This window comes from Grammomys surdaster, unplaced genomic scaffold (genome assembly GCF_004785775.1).
Source record: "Grammomys surdaster isolate TR1022 unplaced genomic scaffold, NIH_TR_1.0 99, whole genome shotgun sequence".
Lineage (NCBI taxonomy): Eukaryota > Metazoa > Chordata > Mammalia > Rodentia > Muridae > Grammomys > Grammomys surdaster.
In genome coordinates this window covers 7,726,238-7,748,922 of record NW_021604578.1, presented here as the reverse complement: position 1 = coordinate 7,748,922, position 22,685 = coordinate 7,726,238, and the positions used below count along the sequence as shown (strand labels likewise).

At 40.6% G+C, this 22,685-nt stretch overlaps 1 protein-coding gene across 3 annotated transcripts in view; it reads right to left on the bottom strand.

The window, feature by feature from the left end:
- The window catches only part of Gpbp1 (GC-rich promoter binding protein 1), a 67,074-nt gene extending 47,122 nt beyond the window's left edge, over positions 1-19,952 (bottom strand). For 2 of the 3 annotated variants that reach the window (XM_028783673.1, XM_028783690.1), the window contains exons 1-2: positions 19,549-19,952; positions 17,373-18,316 (exon numbers count right to left, since the gene is read on the bottom strand). The gene's annotated coding sequence lies outside the window, so the exon portion shown is untranslated. Of the gene's footprint in view, positions 1-17,358; positions 18,317-19,548 lie in introns of all 3 variants that reach the window. The other variant, XM_028783681.1, reaches the window with a different exon arrangement.
- Positions 19,953-22,685: the final 2,733 nt, after the last annotated feature.

Sequence of the window (22,685 nt, the reverse complement as noted above, 5' to 3'; positions counted from 1 at the left end):
GAAGGAAGGAAGGAAGGAAGGAAGGAAGGAAGGAAGGAAGGAAGGAAGGAAGGCAGGCAGGCAGGCAAGACAGGCAGGCGGGCAGGCAAGGCAGGCAGGCTGGCTGGTGAGACAGCCCCACTTTTCCAGAGGTCCTAAGTTCAATTCCCAGCAACCTCATGGTGGCTCACAACCATCTGTAATGGGATCTGATACCCTCTTCTAGTGTGTCGGAAACAGCTACATTTAATTTAAAAAAAAAAAAGGAGAAGAAGAATGAAATCTATATCAAAAAGAAAAAAGGATGCAAGAAAAAGATCAGCAAGAACTAGTGGAAGGATGAATGGCAGCCTCACAAATAATACCTTAATAAACAGATCACAGTAAAATTCATTAGTAATGAACTACTTGACAATGTGTGTCACAGAATAAAAAGCAATAAACAAAACCAAGCATTTCTCCTTATTCTACCCCAAAGATGCCTAGCTTCTATATAAACAAAAGAGACTTAGGCAGACAAGATGATGAAAGATTAAGAGTACTTGTTGCCACCCCTAACTATGTAAATTTTAGAACCCACCTGGTAGAAAAGAGTCAATTTTCAAACATTAAACTCTGGTCTGGAAATCAACATGGAATGCAAGTCCCATACCCTCATGAAAAGGCAATCAATCAAATTAATCAATTTACGAGAAAAATAAAATAACTAGCTCAAAAAAAAAAAATCAAGAATGACATAAGGCTGGAGAAATGGCTCAGTAGGTAAAGGTAACTGATGAATTGAGTCCCATCCCCAGGCCCACATAGTTAAAGCAGAGAACAGAGATCACCAGGTTGTGCTCCTCACATGACTATGGAACACATATGAACAAATTAATTGAATTTAAAAATTCAAAACCAAAAATCAGGCTACAAGAGTCAAGAAGAAAATGGTTTATAAACTGGTCCAGTTGTTAACCATGTTCATTCTTTGACATTTGTGAGTGCTAAGGCATTGGTGTGTAAGTACACTCACATCATGGAGAATAGAAGTCTTTCTCAACCATTCTCAATGTATTTACTGAGTAAGGGTTTGAATCTCAATCTCAAAAACTCAGCTGGTCTACCAAGCCAGATTGCTCCTGGGATCCCATCTCTACCAATGGGATTATAGGTGAACTTCCACAATCTCTCATGAATCTGGTCTTTTAAGAATGAAATATGGATGTTGGAATTAGGACTGGTAGCTTCTCATTAGCTTATCCTTGTGCATGATCTTCAGCTCAGCCACCTTGCCTTCAAGCTCAGATACTTTATCTTCTTGACTCATTCTATTCTATTCCACAAAGCTTTTTTATTGACTTAAAATGTTTTTCATTTCTAGCATTTCAGATCATTTTTTCTCCAATATTTCAATCTCTTTAAAAAAAAAAGTTTCACATCTTATACATGTACGATCTTGCCTTTTTTTCTATTTTGTTATTTTCAATCAGAATCTTATTTTCTTTCATCTCTTTAAATGCACTTATAAAAATCATTCTTTTGCATTCTACCTGGAATCTCATGGGGACTCACTCTTCAGATGCCATTACTGTAAGATTAGTAATTTGGGGACAGAGATTATGTTTCCTTCTATTTTCATGTTTCTTAAGTTACTGTGTTGAGACTTATGCCTGTGGGGTTGTTTCAATGCTTGGGATTTTATCAGCTATATTCTATCAGTTAACACATTTGCCTTCTTCAAATGGTACTTAGGTATGGCAGAGTTGAAGTACACAGTTCAGTGAATAGTTTCCCACTTGTGAGTCTCTTTACCACCTGACAATAGAATATGGATATTACCTCTATGCAAATGTCATACTTGCCAGTTAACAACAGTGGCCTCTTTAACCTCAATAGCTGTTAAGAGTTTAAACAATCAAAATTAGTATGGAGTATAATACTGGGATTTTAGTTACTAAGATTATGATTGGAAGGTAAGTGGAATGGAAAAGGATAGGGATAAGGATTGAACTTATTTTGAAAAAAAGTCAAAGTAGGTAAAGCAGTAAGGAGGGGCAAGCTGGGGATACCATTAAAGAATGTTAAAGCTATGGGTAGTTGTAATTAAGAGATTAAAAAAGGAGGGAAGCTGGGCAGTGGTGGCACATGCTTTTTTTAATCCAGGAACATGGGAGACAGGTGAATCTCAGGACAGTCATGGGTATACAGTCTTAGGGGAAAATAAGAGTGGTGGTTACTATTCTAAAGGACCTGGCACACAGATAGCTGCTCACAATTGTCAGTAACTCCAATTTCAAGGGATCTGACTCTTTACAGCTATTCACACACACACAAGGGCCACAGACAGACAAAACAGACAGGCAAACACAAACAAACAAACACACACACACACACACACACACACACATAAACAGACACATTTTAAATCATTAAAGTAGCCTAGGCAACATACATACACCTATGACCCTAGCACTAGGAAACTAGGAAGGAGGATCAGAAGCTCAACTCAAGGTTATCTGCAACTACTCTGTCAGTTTTTGAAGCCAGCCTGGGTTGTATGAGACTTCGTTTACTAAATGCTATATCAAAAAAAAACAAAACACCATGAATACGGAGTGTAACCTTTAAAAGCCAAAGGGAGGCAGGGTGATTCTACTGCTTGGCTAATTTTAAAGAATTTGGTCACAGAACAAACAACAGGTTTTTTTTTTCCTGATATCAAACTCTGATTATAGAAATAAGACCTCCTAGGTTTGCCACTTACCAGAATCATTCTGAAATTGGTTTACAAAAACATATAAGAAAATTATAAAACTGTTGAATTTGTTAAAGGATTGCACAAATACATGCCTAAATGCTCTCCCCTCCAAGAAACAGGAAATTTGTATTTAAACAGGAAATATATTATATTCTGTAAACAGGATGGCCTTAATACTTAATTTGTTAAGACTACTAGAGGGCGATACATAAAATATACTTACAATAGAAACACACACCTAAAAAAAAATTCACAGGGCTGAAAACATAGCTCAAGCTGAGCTAACATTTAACCTTAGTAGTATCATGCATACATATCATGAGATCTTGTTTTCAATTAAAATTCTCCAGAAAGGAAGACAGGGAGGGAGAGAGGGAGAGAGGGATAGAGGGAGGGAGGGAGGGAGGGAGGGAGGGCGGGAGGGAGGGGAGGCAGGCAAAATCTTACAAAGGTGGATGTGAAGCTAAAGAAATGACGTCTACCACCAGTTAAGAGCACTTTATTAAGTACTCTTAATAGGACACAGCATTCACGCTGGCCAGCTGACAATTTGCAATTAATTCAGTACCAAAAAAATATTATTACTAGTTTTGGTTCTGGACAAAGTCATTTACAGCAGGATGACCTCAAACTAGCTAAGTGAGGATAACCTTGATAAACTTCTGATCCTTCTGCCTCTTCTTCCCAAGTATTGAAACTAGTCTTCCTCCACAAGGCCAGGTTATTTGGTGCTGGAGATTAGTCTCGGGGATCTCAGGGCTTTGATGATGCTCAGGAAAAAATAGCAACTGAGGTACATCTCCAGTCCCTTACAGAACATACACGAATTTAAGGTTGAAGCTTCCTGAGCTTCCTTCTTTAATAGACCAAAAGGCCTTGAACTTGAAGAGGCAAGGAGAGTGTTCGTGAAAGGTTTAGAAGAAAGACTGATGGGGGGGGATAATAAATCTCAAAAAAATTTAAAATATGTACACAAATTTATACTTACTGGGTTTCCTCACAAAACTAAAGCAGGCTAAATCTTCAACAAATCAGTCTACAGGAACTTTTTGTGTTTTAAGAAATGGTAAAGGTAAATTTTAAACTAGAATTATATTGCAGTGTGAACTAATTGGGACAAATCTTAATTCAAATCAATTAATGTACTGAATGACCAATATAAACAATCTGGACTAAGCAAAGAAAGATACAAAGCACAAAAAAAGCAGTCGAGCCCCAACAAGCTAATGAAAACTAGTCTGCAGCCACAGATCCCTTCAGGAAACTTTTAAGTACAACATTTCCTCAGAAGTATTTACTATTAGAAAGTGAAACAACAACAGGATACAGCATGGCCCCATGGTCTGTAATTTCAGCACTCCGGAAGTTGATTTAACTTCCGGAGTACTGCTACAAATTCATGGTCAGCCTAGGATACCTAGGATACATAGCATGACGGCCTGAGAAAGCCAAAAAGTATAGCCAGGAATGGTATCACCTGTCTGTAATCTAAACACTTGAGAAGGAAGCAGGGGATTACAAGCTCAAGGTCATTCATTGCTATATAGAGAATTACAGGCCAGCTGTAAGTGCCAACACTGAAACATTCCTATAAAAGGAAAGATAAAAGAGGCAGAATTAGAATTATAGCCAAGTTGGTCTATCCCTGAACCACAGTTAATAAATGACAAAACTTGGAAAATAGAACCCTAAATATTTTATACATGTTAAAGGCTGCTTTAAGGCCAAGACAGTGATACACCTATAATCTCAGCACTAAGGAGGTGGGGGGGCTGAGGAGGAAGAGGAGAAAGGGGGAACAATCTCTCAAACTTTCCCTAATTTACTAAATAAAATATGCACTCTGTTGCCTACTCTTAAGTAGTATTCTGAGTCCTCTTTTTATTTTATAAATAAAAAAAAAATAAATGTATAAAATTTCTGCGTTACACTACAATACAGCCATAGTCTTGATATTGTTTTAAAAGATCTTAGAGTTTATCCAAATAAACTGTGAAATCTTAGTAGGTGCTTAGTTTATCCTTAATTTGTGTTTCTTACACCTAACACTACTAGGCTTAAGAAATCCCACAGATGGCTTAGCTCATTGATACAACACTGAACAAAACTAAATGTCTTTATGGCAATAGTACGATCAAACACAACATTCTTGGAAAACTTAAAATTATTTTATGATGTAGAATTTCACTTTTTAAAACAAGGTTTATACACTCGGATCAATAATTACCATGTAGCTATCCTTTAAAGAGTAGCCAATGTTTAGTATTTTCAAATTTCTGCAGCCCAAGACACAAGACTTTTAATGTATCTTTGATGTCCAATACATAAAGATAATGATATTTATCACTGTTTCCCCTACCTTAAAGATACATGGTGGGAGGGGTGGGAGGCATATGTGTGCAACAGCTTGTATTGAAATTAGAGAACTTTGGTTCTAAGGATCAAACTCAAGTTTCCAAGCTTGGACTATTATGCACTGAGCTGTCTCAGCCTTCAATAAATGTTTTAAAAGTAATTTTGCTCTAACAAAGTAACAGGTCTCATAATTTTGTATTCAAGGTGGACCAACTTTCTAGAATCACATCATCTTTAGCTTAGGCTGTCACACACATTATTGAGTTACAGTTATATAAAACTAAAAAATGCAGGTCTTAATAGTATACACAGGGAAAAAAATTAGTAAAACAGTCAAAATTTGCTCCCCATCAACTCTGGCCCCTTAGGCTCTAAACAGATACTGTCTTCTTAGAAAAATAAGTATTTGGAAGGTTTTACCTTAACTATAGTAGTATCAAAACATTTGCAGTCACTTTTACTCCCCACCTCACCTTTTTTTGGGGTGGTGAGTGAGACATCTAGTTTACACAAGGAAGTCTTTGAAGTACATTCAAGTAGTTTTCAACCTAATTCAGTTTCCACAATCACTTCAGCACTCACCTACTAATTACTTGTCAAAGCTCCATCTTAGCTTTTTTTTTTTTTCAGAGCTCTGTTCCGGTAAATCACTAAAAGGAATCTGTAACATTCCTTCTTACACAGATCCAAAGCAAAGTTACACTAAAAGACTTCAGTCCCTGCCAGGCATAGTAGTAGCACACGACAGCACTTAAGAGACAGAAGCAGGATTTCTGAGGCCAGCCTGCTCTACATAATGAGTACAGCCATGGCTACACAGAGAAACCCTGTCATGAAAAACCAAACAAAAACAAAAGGAAAAAAAAAAACTGCCTTTCTTCATTCCCTCCTCTCAAATAATACGACGCATAAGAGACATATAACAGTCATAGCTGGGCCAGTCAGACGAGTTAGCATAAAAATGGTTGCTGTGCAAGCTTGGAAACCCAAGTTTGATTTCCAGAAGCCACATACTCTTACTTCTATACATATGTACCATCCACACATTAAAAAATGTCAGTCTCCTGGCCAAAATCTCTGAGCTGGAAATTGTGTTTACCACTTTATTTAAGAGTGGATTCTGGTGTTTTAGTGAAATGGCAAAATAACTGTGTTCGGATCCATGTGGTTCAATTCAAAATTAGAGGGGAAAAAAATCTCAAAAGGGTCAAGGTAGCTAACGCTTCATCAGGTAAACAAATGTAGATGTTCATACAATATATGATGTAAACTTAAGCAAGAAAAGCAGCTTCTGAATGGTCTGACAACAAATCAATTTGGCTATAACCCTGTAATAACAAATTTCACTAGTCCCCAAGCAGTTACCCATCAACCTGTAATAAATATTAACTACATATACCAAATTTAAGCTTCAGAAAAGAATAAAATATCTATAATGTGAGTGATCCTTTGACTTTCCATGATTTCACTCAATAAACAAACAGTAAGAAAAGGTCCTTGCCCTCCAAGTTTATATGAGGACAGGTTAAAAAAATTAAATGAAGTGATTTCAGGCTCTGATGAACTAAAATGAAAGAATGTAGAGAGTTGCCCACTACATACAATAGTTAAGACACAGAGTAAGTAGAAAGTCTATCATATCTGAGTTAAAACTGAACTAGCCAGGTGAAGTACTGCACAAAACCACAACTAGTGGAAAGGCTAGAGCAAGAGAATCCCTGGAGCCCAAGAGTTCCAAATCAGCACTCTCCTGCAAAGGGGAGGGGGGGAGGGGGAAGAAAGCGAGCGCAGAGAAAAGAGGATGGATGAGTTAATGAAAACAACTGGTGAAAAAACATAAAGCCCTTATACCTGTGGGTTGTGACCTCTTTGGGGTAAAGAACCCTTTCACAGGGATTGAATATCATATATCCTGCCTAGCAGATATTTCTAATTCACAACAGTAGCAAAGTTACTTATGAAACAGCAACAAAATAATTTTATGGTTGGGGTCACCACAACCTGAAAAACTGTATTAAAGGGTCCTAGAATTAGGAAGATTGAGAATCACTAGCCTTAGTGTTTTCAAAGATAAGGAGGATAGCCAGAGGCCAATGGGCACTAAGATCACAAAGTTGCAGAGGAAGAAAAAGAAACAATGTAAACACTTATACAACAGTATGTTTAGTTCCAATGAAAGACCCTGAAGGCTTTTAGGTAGAAACTACCTTTCTTTGTTTTTAAATATGTGTCCACTACCATGTTCAGCACAGTTGCACTGAGGATAGAGGTATAGGATCCCCTGGAACTGGAGTTGCAGGCAATATGATCAGCCCAGCAAGGTTGCAACCACTTAAGTCTTCTGCAGAAGTTCACACTCTTCACCTCTAAATCATCTCTACTGCCCCAATTACCACCACTTTTAAAGAAGCATTATACTCTTGTAAACTAGACAGTACAAATGGTAAAGAAAGGAGGCTAATGCAGTCATTCAAATGAAAATAGGATGTGTCCTATACAATTGTAGAAAGCAATAAAATACAAAGACTTGAGATTTGAGGTGGAACAAATAGAATTGCTGAGTCCATGGAGAATGGAAGCTAAAGATGATTCCCAGGAGTTTTGAGTTTGATAAGGTAGATCAGGAAAACATTAACTGAGATAAAAATAAAGAGGAAAAAAAAAAAAGAGTAGCAATTGACAGTCCACTTGCCTAGCAAGCATAAAAGTGCTTAAGAATCCCTTCCCACAAAAGGCCAAGGCTGTAACTCAATAGTAGTGTGCTTGTCTAGCCCAATCTCTAGTTCTACTGGGGTTTGGGGGAGGGTGGGGGGGTGGAAAACCACTGATCTAAGGCTGCCTTGAAGGTATGGAGTAACATCATAAGTGAAGAATTCAAGAAAGATAGTTATAATTAAAAGATCTGTCCTGGACATTTAAGGTTATCTAAAAAGGACTAGGCCTGATGATCCACACCTGTAATCCCAGAACTCGAGTTGAATTGCCACAAGTTCAAGGTCAGTCTAATCAGCAGAGGTTTGCAGGCCAAGATGTTATCTCAAAAAAACAAATTTGTAAGTAAAGTATCATTTAAAGCTATGATGTCTTACCACAGATTGCCCAAGTAATCATACCCAAGTATGATCCAAAAGTACAATGCATTGTCTTGACAATTTTAAATGTGTGGTGTATAAATGAAATATTTGAAACACCACACACATTAAACCTATTGATCAAATAGGTCCTTCATTTTATATTTACCTACATTCTCCAATTCACTCTATCCCCTCTTGCTAATCTCATGGTACTCAACACCCCATTTTGAGTTGTCTAGTTTTGTTTTAGGTTTTGAAGGTACTTAGTTCTCCTAACCTTGCTTTGCAGAGTAAGCAGACCTTTTGACTCTGCCTCCTTTGTGCTGAGATTTCAGGCCTAAACCATCACCCAATATTCCAATTTCTTAAACTATGGACCTCAACCCCAAATGGATCACCTAACTGAATGTAAGAATGGTGAAAAATCTGACATCAGCAAAAGGATTAAAAGGATTCTCAGTGCTTAACAGCCAAAAATAATAATCAAAATTTCATAAATCTGATGTTCTGACAGTATTGACCCATACTGCATCAGGTACTTTCACTGCACAGAACATTGCATCAGGCAATGTTCTAAGTCCAATATTCACTTCATTCTGCCTGTGTCATACCATGCAGGCTGCTAACACAAATGAAAAATAAATGCTGCCTCAAACTCCTCAGACTCAAGACTATATTAATCAAGACTATACCATGCCATCAAATGCAGTGCTTTACATAAAATTTTCTGCTTTTAAACATAATGCTTTAATCACAGGAAACAAAGACTTGTTTTCCTATGGCCATCATGTACCAAATCTTTGGACTGTATTGTTAGAATATGATTTTTAAGAATTATTACTTGAGGGTCAGAGAGACAGTTAAGTTAAAGAGCTCAACCCAGATTCGATTTTCCAGAACACATGAGAGAAGAGATCAACCAAAATAAGTTATCTTCTGATCTCCCCATGGAGGCTGTGGCACTCACACCCACACACACAGTAAATGAAAAGATAGACTGCTGATGGGTAGATAGGTAAATTAAAAAAAAAAAAAAAAAAAACAACTTGAGTTGCTGACTTTAGTTACTTGTGGTTTTGTCTGCTTGCTTTAAGTCGGAAGGTTTACTTGTTGCTTTTTGGTTGTTTGTGTTGTTTTGATGGTTCTTTTTTTAAGGTTTCACATACAACAAACTAGCCTACAATTCACTACATAGCTGAACTCCTAATCCACCTGCTGCCTCCTCCTCCCAAGTGCCAGGATTACCATGGCTGCTGATGAGTTTAATTAACTGTTAAATAAACTTTGGCTTAAGAATAGGACAGACAATAATAAAAGGAAAAAAAAAAAGAGTAGGACAGACTTTCCCAACAATTTCTGAAATAGCTTTAAACATGCTCTGCCAACATGTGGAAGTCCATGATCTGTGCTCTCAGATAAAAAGGAAGCTACTTTTGCCCATGGTACTGATGGATGCCTACTCCCAGGTGAGAAAGGGGGCCATCAAAGGCTTCTTTGACAGACAACCCCTACTCTCACCCTCCTGAACCCCACAACACCCTAAACAGAAAGCCACGGAAGAGAACTCTTAAAAACTGTGATAAGGATGCTGAAGTGTAGCTCCCACAACTGATGGCTCCTGACAGGGGTGCAGGGGAGAGGAGAAGACTCAGTTTTAAAGGGCTGGCCACTGGGAGTTTGACCGTGCTCCAGTGAGTGTATAGACAACAAAAATTGGAGGTAGTTTATCTCATTTGGGGGGGATGGGAAAATCTTAAGGGTGGAGAGGCTGACCTGGAATGACTGCAAGTGTGTGTGTGTGTGTGTGTGTGTGTGTGTGTGTGTGCGCGCGTGCGCGCGCGCGCACTCGCATGCTCAGGATTCGTAATGTAAAATTCCAGAATAATCACTAAAAGCAGTATTTTTTTTTTTTGGTTTTTTTTTTTTTTTGGTTTTTCGAGACAGGGTTTTCTCTGTGTAGCCCTGGCTGTCCTGGAACTCACTCTGTAGACCAGGCTGGCCTCGAACTCAGAAATCCGCCTGCCTCTGCCTCCCAAGTGCTGGGATTAAAGGCGTGCACCACCACCGCCAGGCACTAAAAGCAGTATTAAAAAAAAAAAAAACTCCCCTTTTGCAATATACTCAGAATAGACATTCTCAGCATTGATTAGCATAGCTAACACATGAAAGAATGTTGAAAATAGTTTACATCCTAGTTTCAAATATCCAAAGATTTAATTCTTGTAGTAGGGAGGAGGAAGAAGAGAGGAGGAGGAGGAGGAGGAGGAGGAAAAAAGAAGGAGGAAGAGGAAGAGAAGGAGAAGGAGGAGGAGGAGGAGCAGCAGGAGGAGGAGCAGCAGCAGCATACCCAGGCACAACGAGGCAAGTTGGTAATCTTAGAATTTGAGGTATAAGTAAGATCAGGATGAAAGGCCATCCTCCATGAATTAAGAAGCCAGTTGGGCAATGACACCCTGTCTCAAAAATATTCCTTATTGGGCTGGAGAGATGGTTCACAGTTACAAGCACTGACTGCTCTTCCAGAGGTCCTGAGTTCAATTCCCAGCAACTACATGGTGGCTCACAACCATCTGTAATGAGATCCAATGTCCTCTTCTGGAGTGTCTGAAGACAGCTACAGTGTACTCATGTACACTGTAAATAAAATAATTTTTTTAAAAAGTGAAAACTAATCAAGAACTTTAATTTTTTTTTAAGACACCAGATGAGCTGGCTAGAGAGGTACAGGTCTTTGATCTCAGCACTGGGAAAGTAGAAGCAAAATAACCCAAGTTCAAAAGCAGCATGTTTTACATAGTGAGTTCCATGTCAACACATACTGGGCACAAACACAAAGTGTAAAGGATGTTTTATATTCTAGATTGATCATATTTAGGATATTATACATTCAAACACATTATTATAAATTCCACTCATTTACCTTGATTATTTTAAGTATATATTATTTTGATCTAATATGAAAGAGGATATTTTGCCTAAACAAAGTAAGATGGTTAATTCTATCAACTAAATTGGATTGAGAAGAACCTAGGAGATTAATAAAACACTGTGTATGTCTAAGTGTGCACTTCCACAGAATTAAGGGGAGGGTCTACACTAAATATAGGAATTAGACAATTAAATGGGAGGGAAAAGAAAAAAGCCAGTAGAGTTTAGCTAGCGCAAACATTCTCTGCTTCCTACTTGTTAATGCTTTGAGAGCCACTCTGCTCTGCCCTTGTACCATGATGGATTGGTTTCCTTGAGGATTTTTTTTTTTTTAAAGATTTATTTATTTATTTATTTTATTTATGAGTACAATGTTACACTGTCACTGCCTTCGGACACACCAGAAGAGGGCATCCAATCTCATTATGGATGGTTGTGAGCCACCATGTGGTTGCTGGGATTTGAACTCAGGACCTCTGGAAGAGCAGTCAGTGCTCTTAACCGCTGAGCCATCTCTCCAGCCCCTTCCTTGAGGATTTTAATCACAACAAAAGTCTAAAAGGTAACTTTAAAAAAGACTTACAGGGCTAAAGTAAAGTTCAGTGGTGTATTCTTTCCCTAAGTGCTCTATTTGTGTGGCCCAGGGCTCTTTATCTCCAGCTCCAAAAATACATGAAGTATACCTAGGCTTGATAACATTTGCTTGCATACCTAGAACTTGGAAGGCAAAGGTATACAAGTTCAGGGCTAGCCTGAACTACAGAGCTCAGATCTTCTAAAAAGGGAAGGAGAGAGGAAAGAGAGGGAAGGGAGGGAAGGGGGAAAGAAGAAAAAGGAATGAGGAGGAAAGAGATGGAAAGAGGGAAAGAGGAGGGACTGAGAGGTAGGGAGGAGATAAAAGGAGAGAGAGGAGGATCTCCAGAGACTTCCACCAGTCACAAAGTTTTAGTAGACAGGAAAATTGGGATAATAGCCACTACTAGTTTACTGAACAGAAATTACTTGGCAAAATTCAGTCCTAGCACCATCTCAAAAGAGAAAGTGGAAACTGGGCAGTGGTGGTGGAAGCTGGGCAGTGGTGGCACACGCCTTTAATCCCAGCACCTGGAAAGCTGAGGCAGGCGGATTTCTGAGTTCGAGGCCAGCCTGGTCTACAGAGTGAGTTCCAGGACAGCCCAGGCTATACAGAGAAACCCTATCTCAAAAAAACAACAACAACAAAAAAAAAAGTGGGAGGAAAAAAGAAAAACAAAAACATTGAAAATCTAGTTTTGTCACCTAACCCCTTAGGTAAATCATTTAACTGTACACTGAATTTCTTTGTGTGACTCAAGATGGTTAAGAGCACCTACTGCTTTTGTAGAGGGACTTGGGTTTGATTCCCAGAACCCACATGTTCCTGAATGACCTGCAACTGTATATCACAGTCATCTAGGAATATAAAATTTAGTTTCTACATAAAATGAAAGTAAGTTATCTTTTGAAGCAAAATAGTATTTTACTTTTCTCATTAGCACCTTAAAAGCTAACTGTAAGTCTTGATATGGGTTCAGAAGAAACACTACTTGTATAACCTTAGCAAAACGTTTGAAATTCCTGTGTCTACATTTTCTCAACTGTAAAGTGTGAGTAAACAGGCCTTCCCACACATGGTGTCCAAGAGGACAAAAACTTAAAAGGCTCAAAATAGCATAGAACATGGTAAACACTGATAAACATTACTTAGTAGTTATTAGGATTCATTCATTGTTGAACATGACAGAACTACCCTGTAATCTCAGCATTCACCAGTCTGAGGCAAGAAACCACAGAAAGGCCAGATTGGGATATATGGTAAGATCCTGTCTCAAAAATATCTAAAATAGCCGGGCGGTGGTGGCGCACGCCTTTAATCCCAGCACTTGGGAGGCAGAGGCAGGAGGATTTCTGAGTTCGAGGCCAGCCTGGTCTACAGAGTGAGTTCCAGGACAGCCCGGGCTACACAGAGAAACCCTGTCTCGAAAAACCAAAAAAAAAAAAATATCTAAAATAAAAGATTGTCAACAACAAAGTTTTAGTGGACAAATATGCCGAGTATAGTGAAATATACCTGTGATCTCAGCAATAGGGAGGCTGAGGCAGGAGGATTTGTAAATTCCAGGCCAGATTAGGCTACAAAGCAAAGAATGGAGAAGGGGAGAGAGGAGGGGAAAGAAGAGAAAGGGTAGGAGAGGACAGCTGTGGCTACCTTTATTCTTAAATACTTCTCTGAAGATATACAAATGACCCAATTAGTATATAAAAATATATTAATCATTAGAGAAAGTATATCAAAACTGTTTACAAATGGACAACTAGGGGCTGGAGAGACAGCTGGTTGGTAAGAGCCCTTGCTGTTGCAAAGGATAGGTTACCAGCACCCACATCAGACACCTCACAACTGCCTGTAACTTCAACTCCATTGGATCTGGTGCCTCTGGCCTCTAGCATGTACTTACACAAACATACACAAATGATTCAAAAAAGAAAAAAGGGGGGGTGGGGGGGAGAGTATTTGTGGCCTTTTTAAATCTTGGCACTTGGGAGGCAGAGGCCAGTATGGTCTACATAGTGAATTCCAGGACAGCCAGAGCTACAGAGAAATCCAGTCTGGAAAACTCAAGAATGTTATTGGGGAGGGTGGGTTATTAGAGATTTTGCTAAGAACACTTCCTGGGTTCTCAGTTCCCAGCATCTACATAGCAGTTCACCTATGTCTGTAACTCCAGTTCCAAAGAATTCAATGCCCTCTTCTCGTTAGACACTAACATGGTACACATATGAATATGCAGGCAAAACTCATACATATAAAAAACAAAATCTTTTCATTCATTTACTATTCTAACTGAAAGACCAGTGAAAAACATAAACAATAAACAGAGGTGAGGTTATAGCTCAGCACTTGTCTCAAATGTAATTAAAGTTCATCCTTTAATATGGACCCCTAAAAAATAAAAATAACAGAATACCTTACCTCCACAAGTCATATGGCAGCTAGAAAGTTAGTAAGCCTATTGAATACACATAAATACAGAATACAACGTGCTCTAAGCGACCCAAGCAGATTGTGGTCCTAGCTGATACTGACAGGTATTTAGTGAAAAACCTAAAGGGAGCCAAAACAACAGCTAAGCTGGTTTTGATAATGTATTTTGGGAAAGTGTCTGAGAATTTTTACAGAATAGGATGAAAAGTAAATAAGTTAGCTGCTTCCTTAAAGGAAAAAAAAAAAAATTCCAGCATAGCAAATCAAACTTTGAAATGGGGAAGCAAAGTTGTATGTCTTAAGAAGTAAAAAATACAATTTCAGATTGGCATGAATGGAATCCAGGCAATGCCATTTAACAAAAACAAGAAATAGAAAGAATAGCTTAAGATAATGTAATAAAAATAAACACTGTCAAACACTGCTTAACATATAAACTGAATTAAGTAAATTCTCTTAATATTATATGTAACTTTTACATACAACTTCACAATTAATATCATTTCCAGTTTAATGAAAGAACTAAGGCAAAAAAAAATTAAGGTAAATACACACTATCACAATTCCTTTTTCTAGACATCTCATATCCTCAAAATTATCCTTTTCTTACATTATACTTGCATATAAATAAACTATTACATCAAAGTCTCATCAGGGCCTGTGACATAGCTTCCCAGGTAAAGTCATTTGCCGCACAACCTAATGACCTAAGCTGGATGGCCGAGATACACATATTGGAAAGAACCCAATTTCTGAGAGCTGTCCTGACTTAAGCATGAATGTAGGTATGCAAACAGATATACCCAAACATGCATACACACACAGTCTTGCAGTGTCTTGTAGGTGACACTGAGAAGGCCACCTACAGTGGTGTGGACCTATAATTCCTCTGAGGAGGCAGAAGCAAGATCTCACCAGCAGCTTTAAAAACAAAAACTTATGTAGTAATTTCAGTTCAAAAGCAGAAAGGTGCAAATATTTATATCCACATCTGTAAGAAATATGGTTGAAAACCACATTTTAATTTGTAACTAAAAGCAAAGATCATTCAAATAGTTAACAAATAGCAAAACCAAACAGCAGCTTCCTCTTATTTTTAAACTTCTCCAACCTCTATAGTATAATCAAAGTTAACCCAAGAGGTATGGTATACAGGAAAAAACTAAACACCAAAGAAAATGTTCAAATAGAAGGAATTGGCATCTACAAGACAGTATAAGTAAAGTGTAATGACTAAGAGTACTGACTGGACTGGGGCTAGACTGTCTAGCATAGATGAGTAAATAAGTTTAAAATATAATAAGAGTACAGACTGGGCTGATTGTACTTCTCACGGTGAGAGCTTGTCTAGTATGAAAGCACATCTTCAATACAAAATAAAACAAAAACCATCAGGAGGGATGAAGAGTATGGGCAGAGTCAGATCTCTTAGATTCTAATTCTAAGCAAGCAACCCTATTCCCACATCAACTTCTCTAAATCTTACTTTTCTCACACCATTATAATTACACTACTTTCCTCATAGTATTAAGAATGGATACCATGTAAAAGTATGGAGCAAAACATGACACCATAATCTATAACTGCTAGTTATTGTAATTACTGAAAAAACTCATTTAGGGAAAGAGTAAGAGGAACTGGACATGTGAAAGGGAGAAGAAGTCCTAACAGTGCTCTAATTACTAACTACTGTTATTATAGGGTTTACTCTCCAGAAAGTAAAACACTGAAAAACTGTCAACATGTTCAGAGGAAAGAGAAGTGTGAAGGGGAGGGGTTTTTTAAGGGGTCTTCTCTGAACCCATTTTTTGAGCTTGACTGCTCTGAAACTGTATACTAGACCTGCCTGTCTCTTGAATGCTGGGATAAGAGGCTCACACTCAGGACCTACTTCAATTCCTTACTCACATTAAAGACACACATTTTAATACAAATAACTTCAAACACCAAATAGAATACAGGCTCTCCAAGTGATAGATGAATACTCATCAATTTTTACATAAATTAAGACAAAACCAATTAAAATACTGCACACAAGACCTGGCATGGCAACATACAGGTAAATTTCAGCTTATTTAAGTCAGGAGGACCCCATGTTCCACCACAATTTTTTAAGAACTACTAAAGATCTTTCAGCACAGAAAAGATATATAATCCAGTCTGTTAGAATATAGAGACCTGAACTCTTAATTCCAACCTCAGAGCAGAAAATAAATGTTAAATCTGACTATCCAAATACTTTTAGACTATCGCTTCTCTTGACTTAAGGAAACTAACATAATTCAACAGGTTAGCAAGGGGGAAAACTTTTTCGAAATAAACAGTTTACTGAAGTTATAAAACCTTGGAATTGGGAAAGTGTTGAAAAATTACAATTTTCTACCTCAGAAAAGGTAGTAGATTAAATAAGCTAAATGAAGCTATATTAATCTCTTTACTAATGGGTGAATTAAAAAAACATTTAAAGCCAAACGTGCATTATTTGTGTTACACTACCTCTAAACAAGATCTCTAAACTGTCTGTTTAGTAATGCAGTCTAAACTCCCATTTAGAAAATAACCTAGGAATCAAGACACATGACATTTACAATGTAAAACCAACCAGACATGTGACTTGTGTAAGATTTTTCTACCTTTCTACTATATTATTATTCATAAAGTGTAAAGTGATTACTGACCAGATGCATTTGAGTTTTTTCAACTTTGAAAATACAAAAACCTGCCGGGCGGTGGTGGCGCACGCCTTTAATCCCAGCACTTGGGAGGCAGAGGCAGGCGGATTTCTGAGTTCAAGAGTTCGAGGCTAGCCTGGTCTACAGAGTGAGTTCCAGGACAGCCAGAGCTACTCAGAGAAACCCTGTCTCGAAAAACCAAAAAAAAAAATACAAAAACTTTTAATAATTCTGTAATGTGTGAAACATTTGTAAATCTTAAAATGTTTTCCATTTCAATTTACCATATATATATAGCTAAACGGCTGGTTATTTTCAGACTACCCAGAAATTTAATCAAAAACAATCTTTTCAAGAAACTGAAAGGTTGCCGGGCAGTGGTGGCACACGCCTTTAATCCCAGCACTTGGGAGCCAGAGGCAGGCGGATTTCTGAGTTCAAGGCCAGCCTGGTCTACAGAGTGTGTTCCAGGACAGCCAGGTTTACACAGAGAAACCCTGTCTCAAAAAACCAAAAAAAAAAAGAAAAGAAACTGAAAGGTTTCCAAAAGTAACACAGGATCAATCTGACTATTACAGATTACAAATGAACATCTAATTTGCTCACCATAGAGTACTTACAAATTCCAAGAGGACTGCACAGGAAGGTGTTGATTTTTTCTTTATAAGCTTTATGTTTTCCAGTTTGTTTTTTTATTTTGTATCCTCTGAAATATCCAAGTTCTTTGAAGATACTTAACCTATGACTATTTGACATAGAGTTACTTGAAGTCAGCTACCCATATTTATTTTGAAGTTTTCATATGGCTAGATCCAGAATTAGCCAAGTTCCTTGGATTCAAGAGCAAGGTCTTCTTTACTATTCCATGTATTTGTCACTGTTGTACTTATCCACTCCAGGTGAAATATCCAATATATGTGCCAAAGAGCAGAAACAAAAAGGAAAATTTCACATCTGAAGATTACTTCTAAACATCAGCGTATATAGACACAAATAGCTATCTCAATACTACCATGCTGGTGTGAAACTGGAACATCTTACATTCCCAAGTAAATAAAAGAAAAAAACTCTGTATTCCTTCAATGTCTTCATTTAGAAAAGCTGTCCCATTGTAATATGGAAAGAGCTGAAGTCAAAAATTACTAAAACTTTTAATAAAGGTAAAAAGAACTGCCACAAAACTTCAGCAATACTTAAACAGTAATTTGAAACTGCTGAAACTACTTGGTACACAAATCAAACATATCTTACAGTTTTGGCTGAAGAACATCAACAGGAGAGGGGGAAGAGACAAAAATAACACCAGACGAAATACTTTAACCACTTATATAATCCGTTTGAACCAAAATACTGAAGAAATGGCTGGGTCTTTTAGTAGCTCGTTGAATTTGTTCACTACTATCAAGTCACTTCAGAGATGATTCTTGTCAATTTTAATAAACTTCCGGGGCAAAATTGCCCAAAACAAAAACAAAACTGTAATTCCAAAATGGCCACTTGAAATATCCGGGGCCTTTTAAACAAAACCTAGATGATGATCTTCATATCTGCCAAATTCAATCACCTGTAAAAGTTGTATTAAAAAAAAAAAACTTACGTCAGTTTTTCTTTTCAAATTAAAATTAATCCCCACTTTGGAAAAAATTAACCTCTGGGAAAATTTTTTATCTACACAGTCCTAAAAAAGAGAGCTGGGGAAAAAAGTCGTTTTCCAGTACTGGATGGAAGTCTACTGTATGAAGGGGGAGAAAACTGTGGGTGACGATATCACTAAGGACGAGTTCCGATTTGAACTGGGAACTGGGTGTAGGTAGAATACTGGAGGTTGCAGTTGCCAAACTTAAAAACTTGGAGCAAATATTCAAACTATGAAACTGGCACACGGTCTTACCACTGATCTTCCCCAAGTCTAGCCCATGTGCATAAGGAAAACAAATGGACAGGTGGTGCTGCCACGGAGCGTTAGTAAACCTAACTCCGAGAATGAGAGGCAAAGGGAGAAGGACGCTCCTTCCAAAATGCAATCTCTGAGAGAATGGAGCAGCTGGATTTTACCCACTAAGGCAGAGTCGGGAGGTGGGAGGGGAGCGTGGCGAGAAGAGCGGCTAAGATTCGCCCGAGGGGTGACTTCCCGGCCTCAGAGAGCACCGGTGGGCTAAAGGTGTACGCTCCCATTTCCTTGAATTAAGCAAACAGGTTTCGGCCAAAACTCAAGGTGTGGGAGGTGCGGAACCCGACTCGTCCACCACGTTTAAAGGACGGTCTTCTTCCCCCGAAAAAAAAAAAAAAATAACAGGTCCCGTCAGACTCGGAGCCGACACGACTTCGGAGCGCAGGTAGCGCTCGCCTCGGCAAGCAACTACCACGGCAACTGCCACGGAGCCGGGCGCGGCGGGGAGGGCGCAGCGCCGCCGAGCACACGGCGGAAGGCCACAGCTCGGCCGCGAGTCCCCCGGCCCCCGGCCCGGCCCGGCTCGGTGGTGCCCAGGAAGGCGCGTGCCGGGGCCTGGGGCAGCCCGACGCCGCGGGCGCCCCAAGCCGGTTCCCGGCCTCCGCCACCACCCCCCACGGCCGCCGAGGCCCGCCGCCCACCTTGCCCCACAGCCGCCGCCTCCGCTCCGCCGGGCTGAGTCAACGCCGAGGGCGGGCGCCCCGCGCCTCACGCCGCCCCCCCGGCCGCCCGCAGCCTCACGCCTCGCGCCACCAACGCCGCTCCCGACCCCTCAAGCCCCAACGCCGACACGGGCACCCCCTGGTCCCCGGGACTCCCGTACGGGGCCCAGGGGACTGTGTTACCTTCTGCCTCACCAGAGGTGCCCCTGGCCTGGGGGTGCCGCTGCGCTCGATCCCGGGAGGAGGTTTTCGGTACTTTGAATAATCCCCTTTTGCCGCTTTTCCCTCCCCCACAACCAGTCTCAGTCCCAAAATGGCGCCGACCCGATCCGCAATGTTCTGGGCCAAGTCTCGCGAGATCGTGGAAGGTGGCGAGGCGGGGAAGGAACCAGAGAGGTTGAGAAGTAAGAGAAGGAAGGCGGGGCGAGGGGAAAGAGGAGGAAGAAAGGGTGTGGAAGCAGCCGTGCAAACGAACCCACTGGGCGGGGCAGCAGGAGGAGGGCCTCCACCACAGAACCTTCTGGCCCAAGTAACCGCTCACGCCCCGGTCAGAGAAGCTCCGCCCTCTACGTCGGCGCCTGGGGGAGGGGAAGGGGCGGGGCTAGTGCGGAGGCGGGGCTTTAAGGAGGACCCGGAGGCTGGGCCGCGCGCGGGGTGGCGGGGGCGGGGAAACGGAGGCTCGGCGCGGTGACGTCAGGAGCAGCTGGAGCCGGGGATTACCCCCTGCTGCTGACGTGAGGACGGTGAACAATCCGGAACGTTCGGTGGAAGGGGGAATTCCCGGCCGTTCCCTGAGGAGCGTCTCTTTGCAGCCGCGGGCCCTCCCCGAGCTCGGGACGGTGGGGTGCAGAGGACAAGCGCGGACAGGCGGGCTCGCAGGACGCGCGGCGCTCCTGAGTCTGCCGGGCCGCGAAGCCACCGGAACGGCCGGCGGCGGACGCCGTTCGGCTCGGCCTGAAGCCGCGATGGCTCGCAGGCCGCCCGGCGCGGGCGCTGGGCGCTATGTGGGCGGAGCCGGCCCTGCCTGAGTGATTGGGCGCCGCGGTCGCGCGCCACGCGGAGCGTGCGGGACGTTAACACGCGGAAACCGGGCTAGGGAAGCGCGCGAGGCTCGGCTGCAGCCTCGGTTCCCCCGGAGTGCAAAGGGCGGCCAGATAGCATCGCACTAATAATTCGTATTTCTAATAACTCTAAAGGAGGTGGATTATCTCATCAGTGTTGTCCTTAGAATCCGCATATCACAGACGATTCTTTTTTAAAATAAAATGTTAAGGTATTCACTTTCCCTACATGTCGCCAAAGGTTCACTCTGGAAAAGGTGAAGATGGCACTCCAAGAGGGAAAAAGTAGAAGAAACGAGGGGAAGAGTCCTAAAAGAGGGAAAATAAATATTTGCCTCTACCTTCTACCGAACCACAGGAGTGTCATTTCCCAAAAACTTTTTATATGCATTATAGGGTTTGTAGTTTAGTGCGTTGCCCCTACAAGTTCGCAGAAACACCACTACAATGTAAACTCACCACAATTTGTACCTCAACCTTTACCCATCTTAGAGATTGCCACCTTGGGCAATTAATACGTGTCCCCTAGGTACATAGGGAAAGGCTTTAAAACTAAAGGATGCTTCTTAATCGTGCCAATGTCTAAGATGTGTTTTCCTCGTTTTTTGCATAAGCTGGTTTCATATTTTAAGTGTTCAGTTACTCCCTAGACCTCAGCTACTCAATCTGACTACCAGGTTTAGACTTCCGTTTGTTTTAGATGGGTTTGTTTTAGATGGGTTCCTATGGGGCGGGTGGGCGTGGGAGAGGCAAAGATTCTTCTTGTTGCTGTCTCTCAACTCTAAGGAATTGTGTAGATAACCTTGCGCCTTTCTGCCTCTGCTTGACAAATATCACAACCATGCCCCTTGCTCTGTTTTAGGTCTTAATCCAAACTCTTTCTACCACATCAAGTTTGTGTTCATAAAAATAACATATATTTAAAGAGAACTTGGGTTGCTTTTGATTTTAGCAAGGATCTCAGCTATATAGCCCAGGCTGGCCTGGAATTCTCTTTACCCCTTCAAAGCCACACCACCTGGTTCCTATTTCAAAGAATTGGTATCAAACTGGTCAGAACAGGAAGAGGGGGAAACTTATGGGGACATGAGAAGAAAAAGGAGCTCCTTTCACTGAGAGTCGAGAGTTTAATACAACAACAGCTGCCATGAGGAGTACTTTTCAAAGAAAACTATTCCAAGAAAGTTAAAACATCCCGGAGTCATGGCTTACACCTATAATCCCAGAACTCTGTAAGCAGATCTCTATAAATTCAGATTAGCCTGGTCAATACAGCAAAATTCCACGCTAGTCAGGGCTACAAATAAGACCCTGCCTCAGATTTAAAGGAGTGTTAAAACAGCAATGAACTGTGAATAGATAAGAACAGGTAACCTTCAATAACCTTTTCGTAACTATATTCTAGAAATTTGAAACAAGAAACAGTAACATCCTAATTTCCCTTAAAACCCTAGTGATTTAGGGTTTTACTTTGTGGGACAGGGATCTGAGACAGGGTTTCTCTGTATAGCCCTGGCTGTACTGGAACTCATCCTATAGACCAAGCTGGCCTCTAACTCAAGATCCTCCTGCCTCTGCCTCCCTAGTGCTGGGATTAAAGTCAAACACACCTGGCTGAGTTTTAACCTTTTCAACAGTTAACTGTCCAGTGTATCTCAAGAACCACCCTGTGATCTTACTTCAATTCTGTAGCAAGCCTTTAAACTTCAAAGCATGCCAAGATCTTACATAAATAATGCAAAGACAATGAAATATGCCAGACTTGAAGAGCCCACAGCCATTCTCCTGGGTGTGGTGTTCTTTGACTGAGCCCCTCGTTTTACCCACTGGAGTGAGCAAATCAATGCTTTAAAAAACAATCTCTAAGTCTGCTCTAACTCTGCTTCACACTGGCTTGTCCTGGAATTCTTTCTGTAGTGAAGTCAAAGATCCCAAGTTACCTGAAAAGGAGTCTGTCTGACAACAGCTACTCAGGCTGCTGAGTTCTGCAGTGTAGGCTGTGTCTTGGTCAGCTTGTCCCTGCACTGCAGACAGAACCAAAAAGGTAACAATTTTAAAGGGCCAGGTTTGATGGTACACACTGGAATTCAGGAGCTTGAGACCACAAGACCCTGTTTCAAAGAGCCAAAGGATGACGGGAGAGTTGCAAATGTTTAAGGGAAAATGAAGTACTTCTAGATGTCTGAATAACAATACAATGCTAAGAGCAGTGTTACTTGTGTAATCATAGAAAAACCAAGTTAAATACAAGGACCTGTT